The 12,916-nt window shown below is 49.4% G+C and overlaps 1 pseudogene across 1 annotated transcript; it reads left to right on the top strand.

Annotated features, from left to right (window-relative positions):
* The first annotated feature begins 6,789 nt into the window (after nucleotides 1–6,789).
* Nucleotides 6,790–7,552, top strand: LOC100381555 (uncharacterized; annotated as a pseudogene). Its single transcript, NR_157303.1, has one exon. The product of NR_157303.1 is annotated as an uncharacterized protein (transcript).
* The last annotated feature ends 5,364 nt before the right edge of the window (nucleotides 7,553–12,916 follow it).

Raw genomic sequence — 12,916 nt, 5'->3', positions numbered from 1 at the left:
TGAAAATAAATGCCAAATTTTTGCAACACATCTCCAATAATTCCATGGAGAGGAAATCTCAGCCCAGCTTTTAAAAAGCTTTTGAAAATTACAATCTCATCCTTCTCTGGCTTCGGGGTAGTCTCCTCTCCCCCGAAGCGAAGTAGCTTCTTCTGATTTTCATTGAAAAAACCTGCTTTCACCATCTTCGCAAGGTCAGCTTTTGAAACAGTTGATTTTCCAAAATCCAGGTGACTGGGCTTGCTGGGTGTAGCAATGTGGTAGTCATCCTCGGAGTCGGTCCCATCAATGTTTTCTTCTTCGGCTGTTGTCGGGTTTGCTTCGGCACCAGGCCTCTCTTCCACAGTCACTAGACCGGAGCGCTGCATCGCTTCGGAGATGGGCACAGTGCCTGAACTTTCGGCTTCGTCTCCCTCACGAACAACTTTGGCAGTAGATCGCACTCTCGCCATTTGATTCTGAGTTTGGGGAAGTCAGAAACCTTTTTCTTTTTTCTTTTTTCCCGAAGCTCTTCTTTCTGACGAAGCAAGCGTCGAGACGGACCTTCGTTCGATTTTGGGATTTAAGCTTCGGCTATGATGGAAAATTTCGGCAGCAAAACAGTGCAAATAGCAATGAATGCTGTGGTAACTTCACACCTACCTGCTTGTTTATATAGTACTGCAGGTAAGAAGGCGAAGCGGCGGAATTGTTACACCAGGCGCGCTGTAACTTATACTCGCTGCGCAGTGGACCGCAAGGATCAAACAGTAACTCTGCAAGGTGGGACCGACACGCGCTCGGAAGTCGGATCGTTTCTCCGCAACGAGCTCAGGGAAGGTGTTTTTTGGACCTTCGGCTTCCCGAAGCTGAAGAGGCTTTTTTCACGGGTCAGGCTCGTTACGAAGAACGATCTAGCACCGCGAAAGGGGCTACTGTTGGGGTCGTGCTTCGGTGCGCCGAAGGTCTCACACGAAGAAGCAGCTTCGGCTGAAGTCGTCTCCAAGAGATGGCCGAAGGTCCCTTTTCATGGAGCTTCGGCGTTTTAAACCGACATAGAGATAGAATGACCTTTTTATACATATAGGTTTGAGTCAATGCTATAAACTTTCGCAAGGGGCATAATTGTAATTTGTCACAGGCTGTGACCTGAGCCTATAAATAGATGAACAGTACCTCTGTACTAGACACGTGAACCTGTCATTTGCCCTCACATCACGCTTGCACTTTTGCCTTCTGCAAGACCGAAGGTACATTTGTAATTCAAAGTCATTTATGTTCATTAATACAAGTAGAGATAATTCTATGACAATATTTAAATGTTTATTTCATATTCTATGATTTATGTGAATGCTTCATTCTTCGTTGTTATGCTTACGGAGGTATGTCCTTCGTAACCTTCGTCCGAGATGCTTTATATCCCGAAGGGATATAATGTTATGGAGGACGAAGGACCTTAACACTTAACGTTTTTTGTGTTGCCTTGTTCTTAATTCTTAGCATTTGAGAACAAGTCCCCAACAAGGGGCCAATGAGATCTACCTCACAGAGGAGCAGTACCTGGAGAGCGTTGTGGATTGGCTGGCGAAGGACATGGAAGCCTGGAGGTGGTTGGCAAAGAGATGGGCGTCGCCTGAGTGGATTGCAGAGTCCAACAAGCACCGTGTCAACCATGGCACTGAAGGACCAGGGCATAGGTACGGCGCCGATGGACACCTTGGTACCGCACGCCGCATGGTAAGTATATAAATCAAACTTGTATGTTACATCTATGAAAATTATATGGTTTAACTCTTCTTTTTCATGCAGGAAGCTGAAAGTGGAGTTGCTCCAAGTTTTATGGAGGTTTACGTCCGTGGTCACCGTGGCCCTGATCCGGCGAACCCTGATGAGCTATGCAGCGAGGCGGCAAGGGAGAAAATGGTAAACAAGTTGTATTTACGAATTAAATTGCATGTTTTGTGTCTAACTCCAACTCTAACTTTCTTTGCAGAATGCATATGGGGAGGAAATGACTCAACGCCATGGGCCTGATTTCGACTGGATGCATTCAGACTTAGATGCCTCGGCGTTGTACCACAGTGGTGGGGGTAGAAAGCATGGCAGGTGAGGTGGTTGTCTTTGATTCGACAATTTCATTAACAAGAATGTGTCCACTTAATGGCTCAACTATGTGTATCATGCAGGTTTGCCTTTGGCACCGGCGTTGTGGAGTACAATAGGACATTAGGTCAAGGGAAAGCATCGTCTTCGGCAGGGAGTTCTCGCTCCTCCAAGTCTGCTCGAGAGGCTGAGCTGGAGGAGGAGACTCGGGCAGCACAGGAGCAGGCTCGAGCAGCACAGGAGCAGGCTCGAGCAGCGCAGGAGCAGGTTGGACAGCTGACGCAGTATATGGCTTCTTATTTTCAGGTAATCCGTCTATCTCATCACGTGTCGTCATTGAATTCAAAGTATAATGTTGTGATTCTAACGTTTCATCCATTTGCAGGAAATGACTACTCGACTCGGCCCTGATATGAACTTGCCAGCTTTTCGCCCTCCCCAGGTAACACTATCTGAACACTTCAATTCCATAGCAACTCTTTTTTTATTATAAAAAATGGCTCGCAGGCACAAGGATGGGGACAGTGGCCAGGACAAGCTCCAGCGTCGCAGCCACAGTGGACTGGTGTTGGGTGGACGCAGGCACCTCCAGGCACTTGGACACCTCCACCACCCCAAGGATCGCAGCCAGTCCCGGGATGGGTGCCACCGGTCTTCCAGCCACCAGCGGGCTCTCAGCCATTTCAAGCGTGGATGGCACCGCCACCGACGGGGTGGGTGCCACCACCTCAGGGGTGGCCAGCACAACAGTACCCGTGGATGCATGCACAGCCTCCTCCTCACCATGGATCACAGGTGACGTTCCATGTTTAGTTTTATGCAAATATTGACCAAACACAGCCTTATTTGAATGATTGATGAATTGCAGGGTTCAGCGTCACATGCTCAGGGATCGGAGGGTGCTGTCAACGTCCAAGACTTCCTCGTCCATGGTTCTGGAGGGAGTGGCCACCTTCCTGGTGGCGGAGGAGGGAGTGGCCAAAACTCACATAGCCCGCCGGAGTGAGTAGTGACTTTGTTTATGGACTATGTATGGATATGTATAGACTTTGTTTATGGTTCTGGAGGGAATGACTTTGTTTATGTATGGACTATATATGGACTATATGTATGGAATATGTTTGAAACAATTATGTAATTGCTTGTAAATGTTGTTTGTGAAAACTGTATTGTTTGTGAAATCTGTATATGTGATTGTGTATATGTTTATTTTGCTGTGAATTAATAAAAGGTGCAGAAAAATCTGTTTTTGGGGGGTATCATGAATTTTCGTCGGCCTGGGTGGTGGCCGACGAAAATACGTGCCCAGATATTTTCGTCGGCCACCACCCAGGGCCGACGAAAATTATGTTCCTATTTTCGTCGGCCTCAGTGGCCGACGAAAATAGTCAGCCGACCAACTATTTTCGTCGGCCTTGGGGAAGCCGACGAAAATAAGTCGTTTTCGTCGGTACCGACGAAAATAATTCCCTATTTTTGTCGAACTTATTTTCGGCGGCTATTTTCGTCGGCCTGCCGACGAAAATAGGCTATTTTCGTCGGTTTAGGCTTATTTTCGTGGGTTTTTGGCCCACGAAAATTTAGTCGTTTCCTGTAGTGTTGTAGAACATCGGGTTAATGATATTCATGAACTAGACATGTCATACCTCACTATTACTCCTTGGACTTTATATTTTGATGGATCGGTTTGCAATGAAGGGCAAGGAATTGGCATTGTGCTTGTTTCACCAAGTAATGTCTCCTTTGACTTTTCTAGCCGATTGAAAACTTATTGCACTAATAATCAAGCTGAATATGAGGCCCTCCTATTCGGCTTAGAACTTTTAAATGGTATGGGAGTAAAACATGTGAAGGTATTTTGTGATTCTCAGCTGGTTGTCCAACAAGTGTTAGAAGAATATCAATGTTTTGATGGTACTCTAAATAGTTACCTTGAGAAATGTTGGAGCATAATTCATTCTTTTGACGAATTCAGTATTTGGCATATCTCTAGAGTTGAGAATCATAGAGCTAACGATTTGGCACAAGATGCATCAGGTTATCGGATAAAGAGAGGAAAGTTTCACAAAACTGAAAATCTGATAACCGGTGCAAAGCCAAATTCCCAGGTCGCGGACCGTCCGCGTGATGACGCCGGACCGTTCGGGGTTACCAGAAATGTTCTTTTGATCAATTCGGCTGACAATGAGGCCAATGCAAGTGATTGGAGGACACCTATACTTAATTATCTACGAAATCCCAATATCAGGACAGATAAGAACATTCGGCGAACAGCTTTCAAGTATGTTTTGATGAGTGATGAACTTTACCGCCGAACAGTCAACGATATCCTGCTTAAGTGCTTGGGCCCAGATGATGCCATATTAGCCATGGCCGAAGTACATGAAGGAATTTGTGGTACTCATCAATCAGCTCCAAAGATGAAGTGGTTGTTGCGAAGGTCTGGTTTTTATTGGCCTAGTATGATAGCTGATTGTTTCAAGTACTACAAGGGTTGCCAAGTGTGTCAAAAATTCGGCGACCTACAGTTAGTCCCTGCAGCCGAATTACATCCTATCATCAAGCCTTGGTCGTTCAGAGGATGGGGATTAGACTTTATTGGAGAAATTCATCCTTCATCATCAAAGGGGCATCGGTTTGTGTTAGTTGCCACTGACTACTTCACCAAATGGACTGAAGCCGTTGCTCTAAAGAACATGACACACAAGGAGGTAATTGAGTTTATAACTGAGCATATTATTCATAGATTCGGCATTCCCCAGACCTTAACTACAGATCAAGGTACTTCTTTTATGTCAAAGGAGGTACATGAATTTGCTGAATTATACAGAATTAAGCTGCTTAATTCATCTCCATATTATGCTCAGGCCAATGGACAGGCCGAGTCTAGTAATAGGACATTGATTAATTTGATAAAAAAGAAGATATCTGATAATCCTAAACATTGGCATAAGATTTTGTCTGAAGCTTTATGGGCTCATAGGATATCTAAACATAGGGCTACTCAAGTGTCTCCTTTTGAGCTTGTCTATGGGCAGGAAGCAGTGTTGCCTGTGGAAATAAGTTTGAATGTTGTCAGGTTCGCCAGACAAAATGATTTAAATGCTACTGATTATTATAATTCAATGATGGATAATATCGATGAGGTGACCGATAAAAGGATGATAGCTTTGGGAGCAATAGAAAAGGACAAAATCATGGTAGCCAGGGCCTACAACAAGAAGGTCAAAGCAAAATCATTTCAAGTAGGAGACTTGGTGTGGAAGACTATTCTGCCTCTAAGGAATAAAGATCGGAAGTTCGGGAAATGGTCGCCAAGCTTGGGAGGGTCCTTATAAAGTAAAACAAGTGATGTCTGGCAACGCCTATTTGCTACAAACATTACAAGGCAAGGATTTGCCTAAGGCTTTGAATGGGTGTTTCCTCAAACAGTACCATCCTAGTATGTGGCAAGATGCCTAAGAGAACCGATGTAATCTCATCGAGTTATTTGCTTTTGGTTTGCTCAGCTCCACCAAAAGGCAGGGGGCATATGTTGAGCACCAAAATGAGGTGCGGACGGTCCGGCTCTGAGGCCGGACGGTCCGCGGTCCGGACGGTCCGCGCACGCGCAGAGTAGATTAGGGTTCCGAGTTTTGTGCTATGTTTGTTAGCTATATCCGCGGAATTAGCTCGGAATCCGGTCGTGTAAAGGGTCCAGCCCCCCTCCTCTATAAAAAGAGAGGCCTACGGCCGATTTGTAATCAACAATTGAATCAATACAACTTCTATTCGCATTTATTTCCAGTACAATTAGGAGTAGTTCTAGTCTAGTTCTAGTTTAGCCTCTCGATCCCCAAATTCTTCGCCTCTCTTCGACTCTACGCCGATTAGAGGAGTCTAGGTCGGCCGGCCCGAGCCTAGACAACCCCTAGGATCTCTCCTCCCCGACGGGGTCCCTCCCGGGAGCGAGATCCAGGCGTCGCCGGCGATCTTCCGCCGCCCCTGCACACGCGCGGACCGTCCGGCCCCAGGGCGCGGACCGTCCGGCCGTCAGGCAGGAAAACCTAGCCCCTGCGCCAGGTCGCGGACTGTCCGGCCCCAGGCCGCGGACCGTCCGCGCTTGACCAGAGAGCACCGCCGCCGATTCTTTTTGAGTATTTGGCGCTCCAAAAAAGCGTCAACAGTAATAATTAGACTATAAATTTTTGAATCTACTTTTATAGTAAATCTACTTGAAAACATAAACGCTGTTAATATTCTATATAAATCTAGTCAGATTTAAATAAGTTTGATCGGCACAAAAAGACACAGTGAAATTTATTCTAAGATAGAGATAATGTTTTTTACGGCTGCCGCTCCAGCTTTAGCGGCACCTTCAATAATACACAGAAGTCACTAGTCAGAGCGGTCGTGCCAAGCATCTGGAAATGAAGACAGAGCAGTTAACTTTTATGGCTTTCTACTTTAGTGAAGGGGCGCGACCGCGACTGGTAGAAGCCGTGTAAAAGAGACACTTCATTTTATTTTTACGATGCCACTTGGTTTGTCCAGTATAATGTCCAAACAGCGGCGCCCTACAGGCTAAATCATCTATCATCAGTGCCAAGTAACGGAATTTTCAAGAAACAGTCGAAATCAAATGGTCATCTGTACTCTAACGCTAATAGAGTACTCCGTCCTTTCCTTTGTATAAGGTGTACTAGCAGGATTTAAAAAAAAACATATACAAGCATACTTTGATCATAGATCTTAATAGTGCATATTTTGATCTTAATTGTGCATACCACGGAGGTCTCAGTACTACTGCTACGACAGATAACGTCCTGCTGTTACAGTTACCTCAGAAAATGTTCACGATAAACAACAGCTATGACGTGTCTGAGGTGTCGCTTTGTTATTAGTGTGGTAGGAGTACATAGATCTTTACATGGAAGTAACTATCTGAACCACAGACCGTGACAATTCCCAGCAGCATCCAGTAGCAGACCTGCAGTACACACACTAGCTTGATGCCAGTTTCTTAGATTGTATCGCTGACGGAGCAAAATTAGCAACGGGTCGCTTTGTCTGAAAGGTGATATTACTATACTATAATTTAACAAGCATCTATCCCAGCTCGTCTAGTTCAGTTGCCAGCCGCCGGCTGCAGATTCAGACGTGTGTGATACCGACAACACATGCATGCCATTGCCATCCAATCCAACGTACCCCGCGCACCAGTCATCGTAACCGCCGCCGCCGCCCCGCGGCTGACTCCGATCCGAGTCCGAGCTTCGCGTCGAGCTCAGCAGCCCCGTCTCGCCACACGTAGTTGAGTCCCACGAGCAGGTCCGTGACCGCGGCCTCCGTCTTCCCCCGGTCCGCGAAGTGGAGCGTCTGCAGCAGCAGCACGGCGGCGGCGCCGCCGCCGCCGCTGCCACAAGGCGCGACGCTCCGCTGCCCGAAGCTCCTCTCGGCCTGCCACCGGGCCGTGTTGCGCGCGAGCGGCGCGAGCCACGCGAGGGTCCGCCGCACCGTGTCCGCCCACAGCGCGGGGTCGGCGCGGGGCGCGGCGGCGGCGAACGACGGCCTCAGCCGCGCGCCCACGGACGCCCGGAGGCTGCCCGTCAGCATGCCGTACAGCGCGTCCCTCTCGTCGGCGCGGATGTGGTGCGGCGCCGCCGCCAGCCTGTCGATGAACATGATCAGGTTCGCGTAGTGCAGCGCGAGACCGGCGCCGCCCAGAGACGCCTCCGGCGGGTGCGCCAGCGCGTCGCGGGAGGCGTCGAACACGGACGTCGTCGTCGTCGGTGGTGGTGGTGGTGGTGGTTGCCTGCCGTCGCCCAGGGAGTGGAAGCTCATGATGCCGGCGCCGCTGGAGTGGTCGTCGGAATCGGATACGTAGCTGAAGCTCTGCGGGATCCACCCGTCCCTGCCCTGAGGCCTGCTGCTCCCCGTGACGACGACGCAGCCGATGAGGTGCTTGCCGGCCGCCGCCGGCCACCTGAGCTGCTGCCTCAGGCTCTTGCTCCTGGACATGTGGCTCTTGCTGCCGGTAGCGGCGGCAGCAGTCTTCCCGGACCTCGCACGTCGCAGCGCCGTCCGAGGCGCGTCGGCGCCGGCGACGACGACGTCGGAAGGGTACACCATGTGCATGCTGCCGCTGACGAACGAGGAGCCCCACGAGAGCCGCGAGGCCCTGGACGACGCCGTCTCCTCCTCCTCCTCCTCGTCGTCGTCCACGGCGTAGTCCAGGTCGAACACCTCGATGATCCTGGCGACGATGGTGAAGAGCGACCTGGCGAGCAGGCGCACGGCGTAGTCGAAGGTGCGCGGCCAGAGCGACGCGGCGCGGATCCGCTCCACCTCCTGCCTCTGCCTGGCGACGCGGCGCGCGCGCTCGGCCCGGCTGTTGCTGGTCCCGGCCCCGGTCCCGGCCTGCTGCTGCTGCTGCTGTTCCAGGTCGGCGAGCACGTCGAGCTCGTGGCACAGGTGCGCCGTGGCGGCCACGAGGCGCTGCATCTTGCGCGCCTTGCGGTCCATCTTGGCGCGCGCGGCGTAGCGCAGCCCGTGCGGGTCGGCGGCGCGGCGCTTGAGGAGCGCGGCGAAGAGGGCGTCGAAGCGGCGGAGCAGCGGGTCGGCGCAGCGCGCGGACAGGCGGGCGACGGCGCGCGACAGGTCGCGGCAGGCGGCGGCCATCTCGGCGAGCGCGAGCGCCAGGAGCGCGGCGTCGTCGTCGGCCACGAGCCGCCGCACGCCCTCCAGGCGGATAGCCTCCCCTCGGAGGCGCGCCAGGTGGTGGTCGTCCAGCGCGCGCCACAGCCCCGCGGCGCGCGACATGAGCGCCGCCACCTCGAAGCCCAGCACGCCCAGCTTCTCCCCGCCGCCCCGGGGCGCGCTCAGCTTGCGCATCGCGGATCTGCCTGACTGACTGCCCCTCCCTACCCTACCACCGCCGCGCTCGGTATGGGGCGCGGCGTCGCTGGGTTATGTATGTACTGTACCTGACTGACTACCTGGACGTATACGCGGGGTGGGGGTCAAAAGGCGCCTGGCTGCGCGCCAACGGGCAACGGCTTTGGTGGTGGGCGAGGAGAGCTGCAGCGCGGTGGCATCGGTAGTGTCACGGGGTGGTGGTGGTGGGAGGGTGGATGGGAGTTGAAACCGAGCGCGCCGCGGCATCGGCAGGGGGATTATTCCGTCGTCGTCGGCTCGTCCAGGTGCAGTGCAGGACTGCAGGGTGACTGTGGCAGGCTCCGCGGCCCGGCGTGTCTCCGTGCGGGTGTCGTGGCTCGGGTACACCGCCCGCGCGGGGGTTCCAATGATTGGCAGAGCCAAGCCGTGTTGTCCTTGTCGCGCCACAAGCTCGCGGCCCACGGCAACGTCGGCTGGTAGTATGGTTTCCATAGAGTGGAGCGGCGGGACGCATCGCCGCTCGACGATTTTGCTCGCGCCGGCCGCGGAAACGAAGTAGTAGTAGTGGAAGCGTACAATCCACACACCCACACACAAAATAAAAGGTTTGGACTTTGCCGGCGGTTTAGATCCCGTCCAGACGGCAACAAATGTTCCCTTGCGCTTGTCTTCAGGACGGCGCCCAACAGCAAGCACGCCGTATGGTTGCGGCGCGGAAGCGTTGCAAGATCGATCGGTCGTGGATTCGGGGCAATCCTCAATAAAAAAAAGTTGTCCTGATTGCTGCCAAAGTGAGCAACTTCGAGATTTTGGAAAAGAAACAACAAAAACAAAACTGTGTAGCCAGTAGCCACACGCAAGACGGCTCCTTATTTTGGGCTGCCGCTGGCTACTTGGCGTGTCTGGGCGTTGGACAGGCAGCAACGACAGTACGACACAGCCTAGTACAGAGAGCAACCAACAACGGACACCGTGCGCCTTCGTGCTCCTGCACCCAGGCCAGGAAACGCAGACCACTTAGCACCATCTCTCCTTGGCTTCTGCTAGGGCTGCAAAGTAGCTTCTCCCCCAATGCTCTTGAAGCTCTTCTATGGACTAGCCTTTGATAAAACAAAATATGGGCATTGCTGCCAGGACCAATATGGAGTCTCACACCATGAATACCCACGCTTCTCATTTCGGTGGACGCAAATCATCACAAAAGCACAGGAGACCTCTTCCTCCGTCAACACCTCTTCCCCTCCAAATCTTGTATCCATATTGTATTTCATTTTAGTCCCTACATTGTCAAATACAGAAACTAAAATATTTGTCTATTTGACAATTTAGAGACTAAAAACTAGTCCCTACAAACCAAATACACCCTACAATACGCCTTCGAGTTAACCAAAACGTGTTCTACCCAATCCCCAATCATCGGTACTTGGCAAAATACAAAATTAATCCTACATTTGTGAGCACGGGAACAGTCCAAGTGCAAGAGCTAACTAGAATCCACAATACGCCTTCGGCCCACTACCCCTTCCATGGGCCAAACTAGTAGTAGGACCGAGGCCCACTAAACCATTTGTGGATTACGGTATCACCTCCAGACTTCAGTGGCCTGGCCACCCTCCGCCCTCCAACAGCAGTCCTGATCTGTGACTCTTGTAGTCGGTACGGGCTCTGGACATGTATCTCTGTCATCCGCTTCGCCAATGGTTAACGAAATTCCTTTTAATAAAGCGGGGAGGGAATCTGGTAGGAAGAGGTGTCCACCTGCAAAATTCCTCTCAATCGTTTGATTCGCCATGTACGTCCAAGATGCAACACGTGAGTATGAGAATCCCCACACCACGGGATGCTTCCAGACAAGGCTGCCAGGTTCCCAGTCAAAAAGAAAAAATGGTGGTCTGTTGGCCACACCACGGGACGCTTCCAGATAAGGCTGCCAGGTTCCCAGTCAAAAGGAAAAAAGGGTGGCCCGCTGGCTTCTCTGTGGGCGCTTGGGCAGAGATCTGGATAGCGAAGCCTACTCCACGCCGCTGCTCCTCCTTCCCCGCGAATGTCCGCTCCGTCGCCGGCGACTATGATCCTGTTTCTGGTGCGTACCTCACAATCCATCCTTCTCCACATGTATACGCTCTTCACTGCGCCATGCGATTCTTCCAGATCGCGTCGCATTCCCCATCAGCAACTGTACTGTTACTGACGGCCACTGCGTGGTGTTCCCGACGTGTGCTACCATCTCCGGTACACCCAATCCTCAACGTGCCGACGATCCCCGCAAGTACGAAGACTTCTCTGGCTATGTGTTCTTCGTGTTAGGTTTTGTCTTTTGGATCTCATTCTGATTCCAATGAACACGACTAGATATTAGGGCTTCGATGTTAGGTTTTTTGTTGTAACTTCCTCCTCCGTGCACGGGTGATTAGGGCTTACCTCCAGCTTCGCTCACTTTGACTCCATTTTTTTATTCATCGATTTTTTTATTTCCTAATGTTTACCAAATGTTGAATTGCTATTCAAGGTTATCTATATTTCTCATCAAACTACCTACTATGACTCATACGAATATCCCCTCCCCGCTTTATTAGAAGGAATATCAGACTCCTCAGCTTACATATGTGAATCCAACTTTGTTCATTATTATCTCTGAATACTCACTTACTATTCAACACCATCAGCAGGTGATTTAGATAGCGTGCATATTTTGTCACCAACGGGACCAATACATCTGGGACCAATACATCTGGGACCAATACATCTGATATTGTAAGTTTCTCCTATACATATAGTACATTGTACATGTTCGAAATACTTCTCTATATACGTTCAATGATCCTTAACCTGCATCATGCATTCTTATAATAAATACATAAGTACATAAACAAATGTACATCATGCATTCTTATAATAAATACATAAGTACATAAACAAATGTACATGTACACAGAATACATATAGTGACTAAGTACATATGTACAGTCATATATATATACACAAAGATTATATACTGTGGTTACATATATGCATATAATATATAATATAGATATGCATATAATATATAGACGCGCTTACATATTTGTGCTCAGATCTATACATATCCAAAACAAGATTACCTTTCTTAACTCTAACCTTCTTAAGTCCTACAAATCCAGATATATATATACATTCATACTTACATGTTTCTCTTTCTTGACTCTAACCTTCTCAAGTGTTCTTGATTTCATATAGACTAAAAAATAAAGGCAAAAACATGTAAAAAAACACAACATGCCATCTTCATCATCCGGTCCACCTAGCAATGATGTAAGGCTGATTCCATATCTTGATGAATGTGATGCCCCAAGAAGAAAAAGAAGGCACAGTAAGTCTTTTCACTCAGTATATAAAAGGCTATAAGTCTGACCAAAATACATACACACTATTTAGCTTGGCGCCTAAATAAAAACAAGAAAGCTCATGGACTCTTTTTTTCTTAAAAAAGGCGCTTCTGCCATCTATAATCCTCCTAATATAACTGCCACTCAAGCAAGGGCAACAAGGCGACATCTTCTAAATCAGAGTCGAATTGCTAGAAAAGGTAAGTTCCACATCAAAATTATTTATGTTCCAATTATAACATATTACGACCTATTCTAATCATAAAAGTCAAAAACAATAGGGTTGGCAGCTAAAACATTGACGAATTTCCATACTGGACAGTTCACAACCGAATATGTGGAAGCATTAAAAGGTATGCACATATTCTCTCTCAAATGCCAGAGCGAATAAAATTACTACTTCTAAAAAATATAAAAAATGTAACTAATACACAATCATTTCACTGCACAGCCTCATACCCAAATAGGTCATACTACGGAACACCAGATTACGAATGCTCTTATTGTCATGCTGTGTTCTGGTATGCTGAAAGGGTCAGGAGTAATCAACACGATTCATCTATCAGATACAACAACTGCTGCAAAGGTGGAAA

This window comes from Zea mays, chromosome 10 (assembly GCF_902167145.1).
Source record: "Zea mays cultivar B73 chromosome 10, Zm-B73-REFERENCE-NAM-5.0, whole genome shotgun sequence".
Taxonomy (NCBI): Eukaryota; Viridiplantae; Streptophyta; class Magnoliopsida; order Poales; family Poaceae; genus Zea; species Zea mays.
Note: the sequence above shows the minus strand (reverse complement) of the source record. Positions and strands in the feature narration are given on the sequence as shown.